Source organism: Astatotilapia calliptera, chromosome 18 (assembly GCF_900246225.1).
Source record: "Astatotilapia calliptera chromosome 18, fAstCal1.2, whole genome shotgun sequence".
Taxonomy (NCBI): Eukaryota; Metazoa; Chordata; class Actinopteri; order Cichliformes; family Cichlidae; genus Astatotilapia; species Astatotilapia calliptera.
Window position 1 is genome coordinate 18,815,554 of NC_039319.1, and position 22,716 is coordinate 18,838,269.

The 22,716-nt window shown below is 38.5% G+C and overlaps 1 protein-coding gene across 2 annotated transcripts in view; it reads left to right on the forward strand.

The window, feature by feature from the left end:
• The window catches only part of tnr (tenascin R (restrictin, janusin)), a 209,678-nt gene that overhangs the window by 51,122 nt on the left and 135,840 nt on the right, over positions 1 to 22,716 (forward strand). The window contains exon 2 of one of the 2 annotated variants that reach the window (XM_026149494.1): positions 14,770 to 14,822. The gene's annotated coding sequence lies outside the window, so the exon portion shown is untranslated. Of the gene's footprint in view, positions 1 to 14,769; positions 14,823 to 22,716 lie in introns of those variants that run through there. The other variant, XM_026149491.1, reaches the window with a different exon arrangement.

Below are 22,716 nucleotides of genomic sequence, written 5' to 3' on the forward strand. Positions count from 1 at the left end.
GTCCTTTATCTTTGGGGGTTGTGGAAAGGTGACTGGATGGCTCCCCGTCATTAAAACCTCATCATCTGAGATGACACAGTCTACTGTTATTGACTTTCACTTTTTTCCCCCCTCACAAAGGATATGCCCATAAAATCCAATCGGCCGATGACTATTCAACCATCATTTCATTAAAACACTTTTATGGACTTTATAAGTACAGATTAATAAAGACAGAGTGCTTTATACAGCTGGAATAATACCAATTCTTGCACAAAACCTTAGAAGCCTCTTACCAGTTTCACTTTATAGGCTTTATTCTAACATACAAAGACAGGCCTGAGCAGGTTGTCATGTTTTATAGGATTCCTGGACTGCATTAAAGACAAAGAAAGAGAAAGAGATTTATAGAGGTAAAAAAGGAAAGGATGGATGTGTCAAATTGGATCATTTTAGTGGAAGGCATGTCACTCCTGGACAGAGGCATTCCTAAAGGTCACATCAATAATTCTCCTGTTTCTCCAGCTGGCCATTAATCATTTGGTCGTACGTCTGTCATCATAGGGGGCTAATGAGATCTACATAGATCATTTCTTACTCTGGCTGGAGGACAACCCTGCTGTTTTAAAAAAAACACTCTCATTGATCTTGTGTTGCTCTCAGAGGATCCACGTGTGGCGGATTCCATTTTACTTTACTATGCAGCGTTTTCTCGTGTTTTGGTGAGAGGTTTGAGGCAGATACATGTGGGTGATTTGATGAGGCTTTTGAAATAATGTAGCATGAATCATCTGAGAGCATTTCAGCATTAATGGATGAGTTGGATCCAATTTTCTGACCATAACGTCCTTGTATCGAAAAAATCAAAAAGAGCCCAGTACCACATAACTTACAAATATATGTATAATCTGGTTGCTGCTCTTGGATTGTGTGTTTTGGTAACAGCGTGCACTGAATAGTTAACTACAGTGGGGATAAAATGACCTGCTGATGAATGTCAGCAGAGATGGGCCCTTGAACATACAGCTTCAGGATTTGGTCATTTAGTACAGGATATGAAGCCCAAGGCAGCAAAATGAAAAAACCCAAGTTCGATTAAAATGGCACTTTGTGACTTTGTCTGACAGAATGATTGATTGGAAGAAACTTAGAACAAGTGATGTTAGCATTTAAGTCCTGTTCTCAACCTTGTTTTGCATAGACCTAATATAGCGTGGCCACAAAAGCTAATTCTTGCTCATTATTGGGAAGGTTTTAAGATACGGGGCAATATTTCATAGTATTTTTTAGCTCTTGTCTTCAGTAATTAATCTCAGCGTGATTAAACCCCATGCCCATTAATCACGGTCTCAATCAATAAATCTACAGTTCAGATCAATGAAACTAGTTTAACAATGTCGAAAGGGCCATTCATCAAGCTTTTGCAAATTTAAAGTGAATGTACGTCTGGGACTTCTTTTCAAAAACTGACAGGATAACAGATCACCTATTAGTCCTGACTTTACGGCCCAATATTGTTTTTTTATTGCCTGTCTGTCAGTGAAAACGTGTCATAGTGTGATAAGTATATTTAAACGCAGACTCAACATTCTTTACATTTTATACATAAAATTTTTTACCTGTTAAAAAGCCTGTTGGGGTATTGTTGTCGTCAACAGCGGTGTGGACACCCAAGTGTGTGTATGGGATACCTCGAAAATGAGGCGTCATAGGAGATTAGGGCTGCCACGATTAGTCGACTAGTCATGATTACGTCGACTATCTAAATCGTTGACGACTAACTTAATAGTCGACGCGTCGTTTGAAGCTTTGTAAGGTCCCAAAAGGGGCGATCATGGCTCAAGAGTTGGCAGTTCGTCTTGTAATCGGAAGGTTGCCGGTTCGAGCCCCAGCTCGGACAGTCTTGGTCGTTGTGTCCTTGGGCAAGACACTTCACCTACCGCCTACTGGTGCTGGCCGGAGGGCCTGATGGCGCAATATGGCAGCTTTGCTTCTGTCAGTCTGCCCCAGGGCACCTGTGGCTACAACTGTAGCTTGCCTCCACCACTGTCTGAATGTGAGAGTGAATGAACAGTGGAATTGTAAAACGCTTTGAAGTTTCTTGAAAAGCGCTATATAAATGCAATCCATTATTATTATTATTATTATTAAAAGACGCAGGAATAAGTAGTATGATTTAAGAGTGTAATAACGGACTGAAACAGAAGATGGCAGCACTGCAGGTACAGTACAAGGATGCCAGCTGCCGTTAAACCCCGAAGAAGAAGATGATGTGTCCCAGAATTCATAGCGCGGCCCAGCTCAGTTTCCAACAATGGTGGCAGCTAATTAGTTTTAATATTACTCTTATTATTCTTTCTGGGTCACATAATAAACGTTTAACATATTTTCAGCCGAGAATGTAGCTGTGTAAACTTCAAATATCTGCTCAGTTTATCAGGACACCACATATTTTCAAAAGCGCTCCGACGTTTTCGGAGATGTCTGTTACCCACTAGCTCGATAGCTAGCCGGGGTTCGAGGCTCACTAGAGCCGGTGAGAACACCGGACTCCCGGCAAATCATTTTCAAACCCACCGCCGTCTTTCGCTACTCAGGTTAAACATGATATATAAGTCACTTAGATAACTTAAAAATGTTATTGTTTGGCTTTTTTCAGTATTTTATTTGTTCCTGAGTAAATCGGTTTGGCTGAGATTAAAGTTATAGTTTTTACACAGCTGAATAAACGTCAAGCAGACAACTGAGTATCAGAAGTGTGAGATACTCGAGAATATACTCCGGTGTCCTGTTATATTTTAGATAGCAAGGAGCAGACGGCTGAGTTTATTAAACTTCACCGAAACAATCTGCAAATTTCATTAAAATTTTATAAAATATCATCTTGTCTTTATTTTTAGTTAGCACATACCTTAAACACTTAAAGCTGTAAGCTAATGATAGTTATATAGGAGCAGATGCATGCTGGTGCAAGCTGTACGTTATACATTCAATGGATGCATGATCTGATTAGTCGACTAATCGCAAAAATAATCGGTGACTAGTTGACTATCAAAATAATCGTTTGCGGCAGCCCTATAGGAGCTTCATATTGATACCATTGGTGTATCTAGCATCTAGCTACCGCTACAGAAGAGGAGAATGCATAAAGGGTGTGCCTCCAGCTGATCCGCGTCCACATTGGATGGGAGGTAAGCATGGTCCAGCTGCTGTATTTCACAGGGAGAGAAAAGAGTATGAGATGACTTCAGTCTAAAATGGAGAAAGACATAGGAGGATAGACGGGACAGGAAGAAGAGATGTTGTATTTAAAGGTAAGGATTGCTTAGTGACACTTAATAAACTGCAGACTTAACGATTACATATAATGTCATAATTTTTAATTACATATATGATATTCCTGCAAAACAAGCTATGCTAATTTTGTGTTATTCAAATGTCGCATTAAAATACAAGGTTAGCTACTGTGGTGAATTTATTCTAAAGCACTGTATTGGACTGGCGCACAGTTGCTGTGTCGGTGCTGGTTTACATAAACTGTAGTAGACTAATTCGCATTTAAGATGATGATGGGTAGATTAATTCACTGAAGTCCACCTTTATACCAACTGTATACTGTTTAGTATAAAGACAATATACCGTAGCCAACAGCCAAGATAGCTTTGAAACATCTGCTGACATCTTGTTGAAATCAGTTGTGGAAATCCAGAAGAACCAGCAGGTCAGCTGACCTGGAGTATTCTAAACACAGGCATCTGTACTTCTACTTAAGTTAAAAAAAAAAAGTGTATTTTTGCCACCTCTGTTAGTGACTCTTACATTTAGTCCATGTCAGTATCCGGTTACTTAACAGAGCTTTCCTGCCCAATTACATTCAACTGCAAACAACATATAACACTTTATCTAGCTTTATGCATCTGCACAGCGTAATTACAGCAGCTCCATAGTGTAGTTTTTTACACATTTTCCTAACAAGTTAAAGATTTCCAGTTCACTTCTAGGAGAGCATAAAAAAATCTGTGATATCAAATATGTGGGGCAACTCACTGTGGAGACCCCTTGTGAATACAGCTCAGCCTTATTCCAAAAGGTGGAAAGTAGCGTTTGCGCTGTAATTACACCTTTAGTTGTTGGTGGTGTTAACATGCTGTGTTGAGCTTCCCTGTGTTCTCTGAGCTGAGCTGATCTTGTCGGCGTTGAAGCCAATAAAAGTCTAACGGCAGTTACACTTTACTAAATTGCACTGAAGAATCAAATGAGTGTGTGCTCAGATTGTTTTATGAAAAGGAGGAGAATGCAACATGCTACAGCGCGAGCTTGGCACATATTTCATTTTAGATAGCTGATCTTTATGCAGATCACTTTGCTGTGTTTGTAATCATCTGCATGTTTACAGTGCTTATCACTACATGCAGTTATGTTTCTAGAAATGTGCACTCAGGCTAAAGCACCAACCTGTTGTGTTTGATCAGCTGAAACTAATTTGATTTTGATAATCAGCCAGTTGATCGTTGCATCTATTAAAAAAAACACGTATCTGTATTCCTATAGGAGACTGGTATGGACTCTGAAGTGGTAGCAATTGTTCAGTCAGTCATCTGACCAAAGGGCTGCCTGATCAAACGAACTGGCAAACCTGTCAGAGGTTGGGAGCTTTCATGGGTTATCTAACACCTCCGCATTTGTTCTTCGCACAAAAGACACAAATAAAAGGAAAAACATGAGATTTTGTTTCTTTATTTTAACAAAAATGAACTCAGTTGCCAACGCTGCTGTGTACCTGACAGAATCGATAGAAACCTGTCCAGCATTCAAGTGATGTGCCCCCACCCCGCATCCCTGCTGTGCTGTGCCTTTTCCTGACAGCAATTCTTTGTTTCACTTCTGAGCTGATGAGTGAGCGAGCACCCCTGCACTCGTGGCGGCCTCAGTGGGGCGGCGCATTTCACGTGCATCTAAGTGAGTGTGTTTCTTGTGCGTTAGACATTTATTCAGTGCATGAGTACAGCACATGTGTACATTTATCTCTTAACATACTGAATAGATAAATGTGTCATTTCCTGGACATAGCAGGTAAAATCCAATATCCTGCTCCTGTCACTGTGATTACCAAACTGTCACATTTTTTTTCTTTCCCGTGGACACTGACGACACTATTGCAATACAAATTTACAGTACACAAAGAATTTGCATGATTATTTGCGTGTGTGAAATCTTCCTACTGTCCCTGCATTTGTTGCGTGACATATAATGCATCAGCCTTTTTACTGACTTTTGTGTTTTATTTATCCACTCACATTCAGCTCGTGCGCCTTGTAATAATAGATAATGCATCAACATGTTCAGAGCTGTTCAATTAGATGAGGAATATGCTCTGCAGCCTACAAAGAATTTCATTTTTTCCATTTCAGCCTTTTTCCTTTTTTTTTTTTTGGAGCACTAATGTAAGGCCATTGCTGTCATGGTCTGATCTTTTCTTTAATATTAGAAAATCAAAGCTCATTTTCTGAGTCATAAAGAGATCCTTTTTGTGTCAGAGATGAATCAGATGGTTTTTAGGTATACTGCGCCAGCTTGTCTTTATAATAATGCCTCTATAAATAAAATAAAAATCAGTCTTCCACCTCCAGAAAGGCTATAAAATCCAAACAAATGTCTCAGTTATTATGTTTACACACAAGATATAAAGCACAGTATCAGTGAAACATATTTTGAAAGTTTTACAGTTTAACTATAGCCTATGATTATTTATCAGGTGTTAAAATTAAAACCTTAAACATGCTCTTCATCGGATAACTTTAGCCAACAAGAAAAGGTAGAATGCTCCACTGTGTTTGGTACGTCCAGTGTCTGAAAGCAGAGTTACAACCAGGCACAGAGAGATTGGAAAGTACAACGGGGTCTTTTAGGAGTCCAGCAACAGTAATGGACACTTCCTTCTATTTATAGTGGGGAAAGCTAAAGAAGATGAATAGAAAAGCTGAACAAAGAGGGAGAGAGAGCAGAGCCACTGGCTGTAATGCTTTCCTACACTAGTGGGCAGACAGTCTAATGCAGCATGACTTCCTGGCTTAAAAAAAGAAACGAAAGAGAAAAAAAAGATATGCTTATTACTACATTTTGACCATTATAGTTAAAAACAAATGTTTTTAATGAGAAAATCCAATAGACTACAGCTGCACTTTCTTTTACATCAATAGTTTATTTTAATCAAATAACCAGTAGAGCTTAAAAAACAAAACAAAATATGTGAATAAATGCAGGTTTCAGTCAGCAGGGCACATGGTGTATAGGACGACAACGAAACAGGCGTCAGCGAAATGTCAGAAAGTAGATAGAGCAGCATAATAGCCCTTTATGATATTTAACACAGTGTCTTTATTTTCTGCTACTTTGTTTTTAAAGGTAGAACAACTTAAAAAAATATTTTTAATAAAAATAAAATATTTTAAAAGTAGATCTTATTAGATTAATAGATTATTTTTAATAAAAACAACATGCATGGTATATTTCACAATTTCTTACACACTTAAAACATCTATAGTAAAATGTTGGACTATATTCAGTTTATCTGGGGTCTGAACCTCACTCAGGGATCCCACAATTGAGAAGTGTTGGCATTATTTTGTTTTTTCCAAGATTCGTAGCAGCACATTTGCTGGAGATAATATCTATCTTAATATTGTACTGCAAGAAACCTTTGTCTGCCAGCCTGTGTTTGTTTATTTGTTTGTTAGACCAAACATGGCACACCAGTACATCTTAGGCCACTGAAGGTTCTTATCCAAATCCAAAGGTTCTTATAATGTGATGATGTTGCCTAGCAGCCACTTAGCAACAGGCTAAAGTGACACATTTTTAGCATTTATGCACCGCCTTAAAAAGACATCCTATCATTTTAAATTCAATGACACTAACAGCTCATTTATATCCACAAATTTTGAACTGTGCTTGATGCCATCAGGTTGCCTAGCAACCACTTAGCAACAGGCTAAAATTAAACATTTTAACATCTACACTCTCCTGATTTTTCTCAGTATAGTTAAGTATACCAGTTTCCCACCAGTATGCACAGGCCAAACAGTATTATGCCACTAGTAGTTGAAATGCTGTAATGTAACAAATAATAGGACTTCCCTTGTTTGTCAGCAAATAAGAAAAAAATGTGTACAGTCAAAATGTATTCTCTTAAAGTGTTTGTAAAATGTTTGTTTAATCAGTAAAGTGTCATTATCACTATTCTGACCACAACAGCTGGAAAGAGTGAGGAAAACATGTTTTTGAAATTCATCTTCTTCAGCTCTCTGGGCGATGCCGTAAAGCCACCGCATGATTTATTCTTCTTTCTTTAGACATATCCAAGAAATATGCCTCATTTTAAGTAATCCCTGAAGGTACTTATTCATATTCTCTGTATGATTGGACCATCAATACTAGGGGTAAGTGAAGGTCGCTATGACAGCTTTACGGGTTGGCAGCTTTTCCTGCCTTAGTGCTGTTGCTTCTCAAAGCTCTCTAAGGTTGTTTCTTCCTCGGCATTGCTTATTTCATTGTATCATGACACACGACCAGTTCAACAAATAGCAAATACAATCAAAGGTGCATTAGTCTGAATTTGACCTTCCCCCACTTGTGCAAGATAGGCTCACGATTACACTAAGTGCTTTCCTTGATCCTTAGCTCTTGTATCTGTATATATCACTTGTGTGTCTTTAAGGTAGAATTAAATTATTTATCATTCAGGTGACCAACTGACCTGTTTGTCAGTGATCACAGGTCAGTAAACTGGCTTTATTAACATTCAGAAAAGCGAGGGACTTTACATATTATCAAAAGCAATAACAATTAAAAAAAAGACTTGACATGTAATCTATAAACGGGAAACAACCACTAAATCATTCAAAACAAAACCGCATACTTATTCTATGTCAAGCATTCGATTAATATTTTATCATTTTTCCATGGCTACGTTTGATATTAATGAGCTTTTAGCCTACGCTGCTTGCTTGCTAAGATGACATATCCGAATGCTCTGAATATTTATAACGTGCTAGAGGACAAAGGTTAAAGAGACGCATTTTGCTTTCGGCTCACTGCCTTCACTTCTGCTACTTAATTGGTGGGCAAGAAAAGTTGCTGTCCGTGGTACTGAACTCACAGCTTATTCAGAGAGGTGCTGTTCTGTTGTTTAGGTTTTGTTTTTTTACTTTTCCTTTTTGTTCCAGTGAATTTGCACCTGGAACAGTTAATGCTGTCAGATACTCGGGCTGGCCGAGGAGGAAATTAGCTGAATAGCTTGTTCAGCAGCTGAGCGACTTCTAACCTTTGCCGTGCTATGGAAAAGAAGAAAAGAAGTTGGAGACAAAGAGAAAATATAAAAGCTTTATTGACCTTGACCTGCTGCGCAAAGGGTATAGAAGGTCTTGTGCAAAAGGTGTGATAAAGCAGCCTGTGATTAAATATACATCTGCCCTGAGTCCTGCCATACTTGACCTGTGTTGGTTTCTTTAATTCTGTCTTTCTCTTCTGCCTCTTGCTCAGTAACCATGTCTGAAACTAAATAGAAAGCCTCTGGCAGTATGAGTGTCATAAGTATGGCTGTGCATGGCAAAACAATTGCAGCCTGTCCACTGCATAATAGACGGGTAGAAGTGTAAGCACTGTGTGCCATCCATAAAATCAATGGTCCACTGCTTGGTGGCTGGCTGACTCCCCTCAAAACACACCCAGGCGGGTGCCATAAAGGATGTTTATTAGGCTGACAAGTCGACACTGCAGCTCCTTGTCATGCTCTGGTAATAGGGGCCAGGCGCAGACCAGCGGAAGCATTGCTTCAGCTGGTTAGGAGACAGACATCCCCTTCAGGGGTGAAGATAAGAAAGGAGAGGAAATAAGAGCGAGAGAGTAAAGAAGACGCAGGGAGGGTTATGTTATTAGTGCATCTAGAGCTTGCTTTATGAGTGGAAGAAAGATGAGCGAAAAATAGGAAAAGAAGATGAGCAACACGGAAAAAAGTGAAAAAAGGAGAAGATAAGGAGAGAATGTGGGATGGTAAATGGACTTGTGCAATAGGACTTGTAGGATGTGTGGTGGGCACATATGACAAAAACCTCATTACTGCAGGTTTTCTCGACATCCGTGTTTAGAACACATATACACTAGAGGTGGGAATCACCATACATCCCACGATACGATATTATCACAATACTTAACGCACGATATGATATTATTGCAATTTTGTAAAATATTTTGCGATATTCAGATTCTGTACATAAAGGTAAACTTTATCAATATTCATTTTATCTAATATCAAAGTCTCACACTCAGTCTTTCTCTCATTTCAGTCAGTTTTATTGTTGACAAAGTGAACGGTTTGTATTACAGTCTAGTCCAACTTAACTGAATGCAACCATCTGGTACAATTATAGCTATTCTGAACTATGCAATTTGTGAAAACTATGCAGCCCCTTCAGCAACTGAAGAATTTGAAAGTAAATTAAAACAAAATATAATTTTACATTAAATAAAAAAGTTTTAAACTTAATTAAAATAAAACATGTCTTAAATTAAAATAAGTAAACTGTCATGTTTATTGCTGCCAAAAAAGGTTAAACACATTTGGACAGTGAAGGAATGTCAGGGTTCTTGCTCAGAAAAAGGATCAACATGCTCTGAAGTCAGAGCACAAAAACCTTTTTGTAACAAAATATCGATTTCTGCTGTCCCTGTATCGATACATTATTAGCAAACAAAATATCACGATACTACACAGTATCGATTTTTTCCCCCACCCCTAATATACACACATATCCCGAATGACTTGATGAGTCACTGATGGAGCTGAGACTTCAGGTTTGGATGAACACTGTGGATCAAATCGTGATAATGGGAGTCATTTCAGGGTCTTTGAAGTGTTCATGAAAATGTATTTGTCATTTTTTTTGCAATAATTTTGTGTTGAGGAAATGCCTTTTTGGGCCAGTGTGCATCTCCACTGACCTGCAGCTCCACTGTGGTCATTACTACACAATGCTTTTGTGTAGTTACTCTTGTTCTCACAGCGAAGTTACAGCTGTAAGCTCTTCCAGCATATTTGTAAAACACTTTGCTACTCTTGTGAGCGGATCTGCATTTATTGTGAGCCCACAATAGATTCAGGCGATAAATCAGCTAATCAATGGCAACAAAGTCAGTCCCTCAACAATATTGTGGGAAAACGGCTTGAATGAGTCTCATTGATTTGGCTTCAAAAATCGTTGTTTCCTCAAGAAAGACTGACCTTGAAGGCACGGAAAGCTTGTTCTGATTGAAAAAGTACCCCATGCTGATTTTGCCTCATTGATTTCTGTTGCATATTTCACATTTCTATTATCTTGACTCTTCTTATCGATGTAGCCTCTGCTCCTGACCTTTCTAATTTTCCTTTGCTCAGAAAGTCAGGTCAAAGGAAGAAGATGAGGAGATAAAATGAGATACTGCTCACTCATCTTGCTAACTCATCATAAAGCAGCACACCTCCATTATTTCAAGTGCTAGTTCTTCTGAATCAGCTCTGTAGAGGGAAGTTCCCAGCACCATTATGTCACCAGGGATAAGAGGACAGAGGGATGGAAAGTGCTACAAAAGAAGCTATTTTAATTAAAGCTGCAGATTTACTCGCCAAGCTGGGTTTAACTGTAGATGGCGAGGGCCGATGGGAGCCAAAATGGTGGTCGTAAAAATGACTCATGCCAAGCAGGGGTGGAAAAGAGACCCTTGAGGAACGGGAAAGGGAATTAAGGTGGGCAGTCGGAGGCTGTTCTATAATGAGGACAAATAGCCGAGAAGTTTGTCGCCTGACAGAAGGTCTGGAGCCGGCCGGGGAAATATTCATAGTGCAATACTTTTAGCTCCTGTGACATTTCGACTGCACTATGTCACCTTAGTGAGAAGGGGAAAAGGGAACAGGGTGGATGAAATAATGACTAAGAAAGATGAGGAAGGTTTAAAAATGCAACAGAAACACAGAGGAAAGGGTTGCTGTCAGGCTTTTTATTTTCCCATTAAAAAAAGAGGAGTGATTTATGAATTTATCAGCCATCAGAGTATTTTAAATGAAACAACTGAAAATATGCCCAAAATAAGTGATTCTTAAATTGCTTTTAACTTTTCAGCTACTTGTCAAGGGCACAGAGTTATTATATTGTTAGACAATAAATTGTACAGCTGATGGGTGTGCAGTGAGTATTAGTATTATGTCTAAAAAGAAAAAGAGTAATTTGTGGGCCTATATCTCCCTTGAAAGGATAATAACTAATTCTGATGGAGATTGAATGTACAATCATTGGCACTTCTTTAATTATACCTTGCTAGTACTGGGTTGGTCCTCCGTTTGCTTTCGGAACGTCTTTGATTCTTCGTGCAAATTTATCAGCTACACATCCATAGTGCAAATTTCCTGTTCTACTACATCGTGGTGCTTTCTTGGACTGAGACCAACCAACTTGAGATGATCTGAGCTTTGTGACCCGGTGAAGCAGACATTTTATTACTGTTTCTAACATTTTTAGGATTTTTAATAAGACCAATATGAGCATTCACCATTGTGGACAGAAAATAAGGAACAGTGCAAGAGGTACGCAGAATGGTGTTAGTGCACTCACTGTGGTAATGGGTTTCTGTTTGAGTAAGTGATTGCAAAATTCATAAGTTTTCTTCTTCAGTGTGTATACTGTACTGACAAAGATGTGTTAAGTGTAGTGCATGTAGCAGCTGCTGTCTGCTTCCAGTGCCAGATTTCAGTCCTGGTGAGGAGCCAAAGGTTTCTCTTGGTTCCAGCATATCACTGTGTTTTTCTGTTTTCAGGGACTTAGCTGGTGTGAAAATCAGCCAATCATCTTCCCCGCTTTACCACTGCGATTTTTTTTTTTTTCTTGCCTTTGTCTCACCTCCCACACGCTTCTCTCGTCTTCCTTTCTTGTTCTGTCACTTGCTCCCTCAAGCTGTTGGATGTCCCCAGGAATTAATGAAGTGATAAAGTGACAGCACACACACACTCACAGAATTATTTCCATCACTTGAGGAGACATTACACTGACTTACATTAACTTCTCACTGGCCTACAGTAATATTAACTATGGCTGCTGCTTGCCTTAACCTGAGTCTAACCTGACCACAAACCCAAATCAAACATTACTATTAACAAAAACTACCGATTCTCTGCGGAGAATTGCTTTTGTGGACCACCACTATGGAAATTTGTAAACAAATCTATTTCTTCACAACATGAGTACACACACACACACGCACACATTGCCTCGTTTTCTCACCAAAGGCTCAGTCAGCTGCAGCAGCAGATGTAGCTGGATATGTGTCAGATATCCCCCCTCTCCTACACTCTGAGCGCAAGTGAATTTATAATTTATATTCACCATCTGCATATGTCCTTATTTATGTCTCCCTGAGATATTTTAAGGGTTCTTTACCTAAACAAAATAAAATCACTTCCTGTAAATGGTTTGCTGGACTCAGAACATTTGGAAGAGCAGATGCACCCCGATGTAGTTTAAGGTTGGATCATAGCTGGAATATAACCTTCTTTCCATGCTGTTTTGGGAGCATTGTCACTCTGAAAAATTAGGCCAATCAGATGCTTTCCAGGTGGTATTGCATGGTGGATTAAATCTGATGGTACTCTGTTTTGAGCCAAAAATGTCAAATTTTGATTCTTCACAAGACCTGTTGCCACTAATTTTCAGTCAAGTACTCGTGTAATTTGTCATACTTTAGCCTTTTCTCCGTGTTTTCCTTCCTTTAGAAAGCTTTTTTACAGCCACACTTTCACTGAGATCTTTGTTAGTGCAAAAATACTATTATGTGTCAGTCAAACTGTGTTATCGATGGTATTTTTTGTAGAACGAACTAAAGAAATGGGAACAAATGATGTGTTTTTGAAACAGGCTGTTAGTGACAAAGTGCCTAAAGACACTTTAAACTTGGTTCCTTGCTAAGACACGACACTGGTTCACTTCTTAAGGTCGATGCCTTTTCTGTGCTTGAATAAATCAAAGGTCATCGTTAAGAGACCTAACAAACAAACAAACAAACAAAACATTTCTCTGAAAATGATTAGGTACAACACTTGGACTAAAAATGAATGAAAACGGAGCCAGTATCCAAAAATAGTCTAGCTCCTTTTAAGCTTAAGTCATTGCAAGTGATCCTATAATTTTTTCAGTTGAGTTTAATTGAATTAACATTACCTTTTTGTCCTCGTCAGCTGGTAAAATGCGAGGTGTCATTCAGTGAGGGAGATGAGAGCGGGACAAACTCTGAAACACCGTGATTTTCGAAAACAATCAGAGCCCGTCTCCACAACTTTGACTCGTTTTAAATCATTTTTATTTTTCGTCCCCGCCTTGCCTGCCCAGCTTCTGTTGAGAGTGTTAGAAAAATCAAATATGCTCAATATGGAACACTTTGTGTGCTGCCTTGATATTTATTTTCTAATTTGGAGCCAGTTATTTCCAATTGAAATGTATCTGTATATTATATTTTTCCCCGCCCCAAGTCTTTAAGCGTGTTAGCTCAGCACTGAGCTTAGACAAATTTCATCTTTCTAACATCAGTGTAAATTATTAGTTTATTTCACCAAAGTATCTGCTTTTGTGCCATTTTCTCTCTGTCCTTGTGACTGTTCAATTTTCATGTTTATTTGTGTGCATTGAGACAGATTGAACGGGAGTATGGAGCTTTGCAGAGTGACCTCTGGTTCAGCTGAAACCCCTCGGGGGGTTGGATAGCAGCTGTGCATGTGTGTGTATGTTTTTATGTGCATGCCTCTGTAAGTGCACACAAAAGCACCTTAACTCTATATTTAATAAACACTTGAACTTGACCAAAAACTGATTGTTAGTCTAAGTGCTTGGAACAATATGGCAGGATAATTAGTATCATGAGAGGAGCTCATGAGACGAGTGCCTTATGCAACAGGAAAGGTTACATCCTGTTGTACTTCACCAGGCACACGTACGTAAACAATACCTGCATCCACTAAGTGTGTCAAGAGCGAGCATCAAGTGCTGTCTCGTCTCTCAAGTGTAAAACTTTTACTGTCTCTCAGAACTATTAAAAATTCTAATTAACTCTTGACCATGCTGTTTTTGTTCCATCTTGTTTCATATAAGCAGGTAATGCTGTAGTATTCTTACACAGTACACACTGACCAGGCACCGTGTGGACATTACACGATGTATAAAGACAAATCACAGACTCTTGAAGTATAAGCCGACCTATTTATTAAAAAATGGAGATGGACAATAAATCCCAATTCATTTCAGTTAGATCTCAAACTCTAGATCAGGGGTCTCCAACTCCAGGCCTCGAGGGCTGGTGTCCTGCAGGTTTTAGATGCGTCCTTGATCCAACACAGCTGATTCAAATGGCTAAATTACCTCCTCAATATGTCTTGTAGTTCTCCAGAGGCCTGGTAATGAACTAATCATTTGATTCAGGTGTGTTGACCCAGGGTGATATCTAAAATCTTCAGGACACCGGCCCTCGAGGCCTGGAGTTGGAGATCCCTGCTCTAGATCTTTGGTCCTTTATTCTGTTGTTTTCTTCTGTCGAACATTTTGACATAGACTTTTAACAATAGATAGCGGGCTCACTGAGGAGAGGAAATCTGTATGCTTCTATAATTGCCAGATCGAATGGATTTGAAGAATACCAAAGAAGGGACAAAAAGAAAAAATATATGTATTTTATGGTATGTTTAAGTAATTTACAACCTCTCTCTTTTTCTCTTGACAGCATCATCCCAGGGACCAACACTAAAACAATCAAGTCCAGTTTGTGCTTTCCAGGTGAGTTGGAACTTCAAACGAATGCTACGGCATGTGTTTGTGTGTGTGTGGTTCTCTCTGTTGTTGTTTTTTTCCTCTACTGCTTATGTAAAACGACTTCAAATAAAAGATATAAAATGCATTCACAAATGCAATGAAAACCGAGGTGCAAACTTTGGAGGGTTTTCCAAAAGTTGTGTGCTGTATACGTCAACGTTCTAGACATACTTTGGCTTTACAGTTCACTCTCTGGCCAGCTACAGCAAGGTGTGCAGCAACATGATGAACATAGTACAATAGGACAATAGCACAACAGTGCTTAACAAATTTATTCAATCACCACCCAGTCTAATGTTTATGCCACAGCTACTCTAAATTAACAGTATTGATAATTACCAAAATATTTTTTAATAATTGCTGATCCACCAGTGTGTGCAGGCTCCTTAATCTTCAATCAGAATGATATTTTTAATGCAAAAATGTATTTATACATGAATTATTATTGTATTATTATTATTATACAGTCGTTAACTTACATTCCTGAACAGAAAAATTACTTGATTAATTTATCTGAACTCAAGTGTGCCGGCTCAAATTTGGACATAAAAATGTGAACTCAGTTTGTCATTTGTCTAACAAACAACAATATATGATACTGTTAATGCAGGGTATAACCGGCAGATGAAAACATGATTCACTATTTTGAGAAATAAAAGCTAAAAAGTGAAGAATGACCTTTCCTCTCAGCATTGCCAAAATGAAGCTACTTCACATTGGTATTTGTGAAAACACGACAGTTTACTGTACTGGGTACTGCAGAGTGTCCCTCCCTGCCACGTAAACACCCGCCCCGCAGCGATGCCTCATAAGCACCGGCATCACAGCCACTAATACAACACATGCATCAAGAGCAAGAGGTGTTGTTAGGATCCGTTGGGGGCTCAGCCCAGTCAAAAAATCTTTAGAGTTCCATCTGATAATTGCAGTATTATTATGATATTTCAGTGTAAAATGAAAACAAGCTGTGAGGCACCGCAGTCTTGCAAAAGGTTTCAGTCAGGTGAGTAGGCTGCCTTTCACAATATGACTGCAATTTTCTCATTCAGCTTTCTTATTTATTTCTTTTATTTATTATTTCTTTTTCAGCAGCAGGAGTAAAATCTTGAAGGAAAAGGGTCTTGGTGTTGATGAAGGAGTCATATGGTAGATTATATGTTGGTAAAACTTCAATTTTGAAAATTGGCCAACCCTGCTCTGATAGCGTCTATTTCTATTATGTGATAAAGGCTCCTTTTTCAACTGTGACATACTGTATTATATCTGTGCCTTGTCTATCTATATGATACTGTCCTGTCATCTGTCTGTTATGCTTCTCATTCTTTTTGCTGTTTTCATATTATCCTCTCCTCATCGTCAGTCAGCAGAAGGAATACAGTGAAAAGGAAGCAATCAGTGTTTGCCAACTAAAATGAGACAAATCTCTCATTTGATTACTCTATGGAGAAGTGCTATTTATCTATATATTACAAACATGGCTTAGCCAGTTTTCCCACACAGCAATAATCAGAAGTTATGCTTTTAATATGCGTTTTGTACATCGTGTGTCAAAGTCCTGAGCCAAAATCCATAATCCAAGGTTTTAATCTAACTCACAGATCATTTTACATTCTTATTAAAGTTCGTCTCACCCGGTTGTGGCTGTGATCTGCACAGCTCGCCCCCCGAACACTCCAAGTAGCACTCCACCTGAATAGACAGGCGTGTTTTGCAGCTTTAAAAGAACACGCATATTAAAACAAGTTTCAAGAAGATGAAAAGTTGATGCTGAAGGGAGAGAATTTCCACTGGGGTGTGAAAAAAAGCATGTATCTTTATAAAGTGTAAAAAGAGGCTGATGTATCCATTTGCCACGAGACAATTTCTGCCTTCAGAGGATGTAATGTGCATCGTCATTTTGATGCCGGAATCCACATACCTGCAGAGCTATGGAGTGATACTCCGGGATCAGAGGTTTCACACAATGTAGCACAATAGACTTAGTTTCTTTGAACCCCATCTCAAAGTAAAGGAGCTATTACCCGTTATCGGGTGAGTTTCAAGTTTCATTTTGATGTGCAGACAGTTTCGTGCTCTTAATGTTACTCAAAGATATTTTTTCTTAACTAAATGTTATAGAGGCTAAAAAACTTTTTTTCTATTAGAATAATGCAAATAAATGTTTGCATTATATACTATGTTTTTATTAATGTTTGCACATGTTTCAGAGATGAGGTAAAAAAGAAATGAGGGGTGGTTTAAGACTTTTGCACAATGCTATTATTATTTACCACTGCGGCCCTTAGTAAAGGCACCTTTTAACACCATTATTATAAGCAATAATGGTGAGAAAAATGTTTGATATTGATACAAACTAAGAAAAATGTTTGAGAACCATAAAGCTAGCTAACTGGTAGCTGAAGAGCCTCTTCTTAACCAACTTGAGCTTGTAGATGAGGCAGTGGGAGCTCTCATGTCCTGACTCATCAGCAGCTTCGGCAGCAGGAGACATCTCATCCTTCACCTCCTCTAGCCTCGCCTACACCTTGTTGCCATCATCCCTTTGTTCAAGCTTCACAGAAGCAAACTTTTACCCTCTTAAATAAACCATTGTAGCTTTCCTCATAGCTTATTTAAAAGGTCAGTTTACCATATTGTTAAAAAAAAGAAAAGAAATTGGTTAGAGTTGAACCTGCCCATAATTGAAATCTTGCATTGCTGAATTAGTACACTACTGATACTAGGAATGACAAGCCGTTGACCTACATATGCCGTTGACATATATATATATATATATGTATATATATATATATGTATATTATATATATATGTATATTATATATATATATATATATATAATATACATATATATATATGTATATTATATATATATGTATATTATATATATATGTATATTATATATATATGTATATTATATATATATATATATATATAATATACATATATATATATGTATATTATATATATGTATGTATGTATATATGTATGTATATTATATATATGTATGTATATATATATATGTATATATGTATGTATATATATGTATGTATATATATATATAATCCTTAAGTCACACTGAGTTCTTTTGATTCCTCAGAGGCATCCGATGGAAGACAAAACACTGCTCAGTAGACCATTTAACACTTTATTTTCACTTTGACAATACTTCTAGAAGGGAGATGCGTCCTGCAAGACACGTTGCCGCGGATCTCAATATGGTGACGGGCACCTGACAGTTTTATTACCGGGCACCCTATTCTAGTCTAAACAACAGCATTTCAGTAACTTAGATAAGATGGTTCCCTCTTATCTACTGCTCTACAGGCAAACATGGGCGAGAGTCTACGACTGGAGGACACCTATTCTAATGCCTTTATTATTCAGGCCTGTGTCCACTTAACACTACTCTATATGATTATATGGGCAGTTTTGATTAATATGAGATTAATATAAGGCACAGTAATAAAGCACTTCAGGTAAGATCATTCTAACACCTGTCAATACGATCTCATGCCAGGTGTATGGAATTAACATCAGAGATGGGACCAAGTCATTGTTTTGCAAGTCTCAAGTAAGTCTCAAGTCTTTATCCTCAAGTCTCAAGTCAAGTCTCAAGTAATGTCAGGCAAGTCAGAGTCGAGTCTCAAGTCACTGGTGTAAAAGTCCGAGTCAAGTCACAAGTCTGAAACTTTGAATTTCAAGTCCTTTCGAGTCTTTAAAAAAAAAAAAAAAAAAAAAAAAAGGCATGTTGCAGTTATATGCTAAATGTAAATATTAGACCATGTAATTTTAAAATCTGTGTTTTTCTCAACACATGACAAAATAGTGAACTTAGAAAATATACACAAATTGTGAAATTGCACCTCTTTAAAATGCAGCTCAATTAAACCTAGCTCCAAGAATAATTTTCACCGACAGTTCTGAGATAAGCTGCATGTTATTCTTGGATGCGGTTGTAGGACCGGCTTTAAAATCGCATGACAAAAATATCATACACATTAAAAAAAAAAACTGCATCACCAACGTAGCCTGGACAACATTTGCTAGTTAGATGAAGTCAGCTATCTCATCTTAGCATATTTATATGCATATTTATAATCATACGGTTGTTGGAGTGAGTGCATACACTCATGAAGTTTAGTAACTTCAGGTCACTGCAACAAGTCCAGGTACAGTTTACCGACGGATGGGTGCAGGACCTTGAAATGCACCGTGTAGAACGAAAGACCATCGTACGTATCATAAGTTTACCAGTCTCACAAATTGTCGTCATAAATACACATTCGTTAACCGTTTATTAATAGGACCTTTGAGCTCAAGGGTAATTAATTAGTAGTGGAAATAATTTCTGGTATCCATCACAGAAATGTAGCAGTGACAACAATATTGTATGCTGTAATCGTACTGGGCAATTAGTGATACAAAAAACCTGTTTTATCCTGTGAATAAAAGTATATGTTTTTGTCAATGTACCATAATAACAGAAGCGAAACGCAATATTGTGTCAGGACAATTTACTATTTATGCACAATAAACAAAGGAGCATAGCGCGACAATTTCTGTTCAGCGCCAGACTTGCTTGTAACCTATATCACTAATTATGTTATGAAAATGACGTATTAACTACTAAAAAACACTGACCTTCGTGTAAATGCTTGGAGCAGACTAACCTGTGAGCTGGAGTGTTCTGGGACGTTATATTTGATCTTTGAATGGCTGCTATCCAGTCCATCCGTCACCTCTTTGTTACTTCGGAAACATGGCTTGAACAATTTCTCTTCAACGTCGTAATCCGATAACAACCGATCTCTTTACCCGTCGGCTTCCCGTGGCTGTCATGCGACCGGCTATTGCAGTTAATAATACAACAGCTTCTTGACATTTTTGTGTTTCTTTTTATCGCTGTATAACTGATTTTAATTGAAAGCCTGCGTGCGCTAGTACCGCTTGCCACGAGTTCCCAGAATCCTTTGCGGTTCTACCCGTGAATGACGTCACATTTTCAATCTCTATATAATATGCATGTTAAATTTTATATTTGGGGTAAAATATCAAGTCTTTTCAAATAAACCGGTTCAAGTCCAATTCAAGTCCCAAGTCATTGGTGTAAAAGTCCAAGTCAAGTCACAAGTCTTAGAACATTTTTTCAAGTCAAGTCTAAAGTCATAAAATTAATGACTCGAGTCTGACTCGAGTCCAAGTCATGTGACTCGAGTCCACACCTCTGATTAACATCTTATTAGTACCAGAGCGGTCATTCAAGGACGTATAATCTTTGACATGTAACATGAAAGCCTTTGTAAGTAAGATTTTGTACAAAAGGAACTCGATAGAGGATTTCAGTCATGACATCCTTTTCAAAGCAGTGAAGTGAATAGCTGCTGGGCATCACGGTCAGACTCAGTTATTATGTGATTTTGTCACTTATTCTAATAGATGTACTTAAATACACTGAAGTTTTTTAGCCAAAGGCTGTTGTAGATGAACAAATAGGTTCATAAAAACTCAACATTTTCTTTATGATAACTAGTCTTTAATTTAAACCAATTTTCATACTGGATGAGGACCAGTGTGTTACTCGTGCTTTAATCTGTGTATTTTACTTGTTCGAGTATCACTGTTTTGTAAAACTCTGTTTTGAGCCTACAGTGGGGGTGAGCAGGAAGGCAGCACTGCATGTTTGCCTTTCTAATTACTTCTCATAGGAACCCAGCTATTGATTGTTGCAAATGCTCATTGATTTTTAGCAGGACTCTACACTATCTGACGTTTGTGCTAAATACCAGGGGACGAATGACGTCAGTGGGCTTGTCTGTGACATCGGTTTATCTGTTTGCGGGTATGTGTGCGGAGGAAGAGGTATGCAAATGTGTCTGTGCATGCATTTTTTCTGTAGATTAAATGAGAATGGGCTTGTGTATCTGAGGAATAGGAAAGTTGCTGCATTTCTTTTGGCCCCGGAAGCCTAATCGAGAAGCATCGATCAAGCAAGGGGAAACAGCGTGCTTACTTGCACATTGAGATAGCCAAAAGCTATTGGCAAACTGTTTGTTCCCATTGGATAAAATCACAAGACTTGCCTCCCTGTGATTCTAAACAGATCACCATGTCAGAAGGTCAGAAGGGGTGCCACAATATATCAGCAGTCTCTTTCAATATTTTTAGTAACTAAATGTTAGGTGATGCCACAGTTCAATAACTACTTTAATTATCCATTAATGAATTCTGCTGGCATTGCAAGTTGAGATGACAGCATGTCAAGTACAAAGGAGTGCAAAGTAAGCATTAAAATACAAAATAAAGTTGTAGGCATAACCCCTGGCTGTTTAACTTCTTACAGTTGGCAAAATTACATCATTATTTACAAACTATATAGATCAGCAAACTGACTGAGTCCTCTAATACCAGGATTCACAAAGTACAGTCCATAGACCAGGTGTATCATTTTCATGTGAGCATGAGAAAACAATGTTGTGCTTCACATTATGTTTTTGTTTTTGACACTGATGAATTCAGCTGATACAAACACATTTAAAACAACTCATCTGTTAAAAGGCCTACCCCCCTGGTAACATTGGTTATCCCCTGGTTGATGGAGAAAAACGTGAGAAGTTAATGGCTATTGCTTAAAAACTGGTCACAGAGAAGTTGCTACACCAAAAATCTCCCCTCGATTGCGTCAGCTGCTAGCATATTGCTACAGCAGAGACAGGCTGCCCCTCCCTGAGCCTGAATCTGCTGGAGATTTCTTCCTGTTAAAAAGGTGTTTTTCCTTCCCATTGTTGCCAAGTGCTCACTCATAAAGGGTCATGTGATTGTTGGGGTTTCTTGGCCTACAGTATAAAGCGCCTTAAAGCAACTGGTGCTGTGAAGTGGCACTACTGTATATAAGAAAATTGAACTGTAAACTAACTACGAAGCCACGAAGTGTGATGCAAACCACAATGAAGCTGCAGCACTGCATACCTCTCTGTGACCAATTCCAACAAGTGCCAGCAAGCATTCACTCATTAGCCTGTTGAGAAATATGCACTTTTCCTTAGCAAACAGTGTTTATCAGGGGGTCAGTGACCAAGCTCTAGGCATGTGTGCATGGGGATTGAGCAACCACTCACTGGGGGAATACTCGTTTTTCCTTGGTGACCGGTGGTTGCCAGGCAGTCACCAACTGTTCCCAAAGCAGCCAGCCATCAAAACTTTAAGAACCCTCTTACAGTTTAGCACTAATGAAAGTGTAAAATGCTATCTGGTGTTTGTGTGTGACTACTTGATTAGACGCTGCATGGCCCCCATAGTGCTAGTAGGTATTCAAATTTTTTAAAATGCACACCAGTATAGCTATTGTTTCTCCGATGATTGCCACACCAACCAACAGTAATCGAGCCTGCAACTCTGACAGTGTTGCGTCAATCTATCAGTCTGTGATGGTAAGCTGTAAAAAAGCTAAGGTGTAAAGTAAGAGAACAACCAGTATAGTCCTGCAGTACATTGTTGAAGGAGGACTGGTGGATTTGGTGGTCATGTTTTTACCCAGAAGGCTCCACGTGTTCTACGCCAAGTTGGCACTGTCCTGGATTCAGTTTCTTGATTTTTCACATGACTTAGTGCACAGTGCACACTATATTGTATGGTGGATTTGAAAGATTATCATTGTCATCTTGATATGCACGACTTGTGGTAGCTTAAATCTTCTAATGACTGGGAATTAAAAAGAGATGGCTTGCTGACAAAAATGACTCAGTCTCTTTTGCACATAAACACCCCTCTGGAGTTGTACTGCTGCTTACTTTTTTTTTTTACTTTGGTCTTTGGTTTTGTCCTGCCAGGATATCGCCTACTTTAATAGGAATTTGCCTAT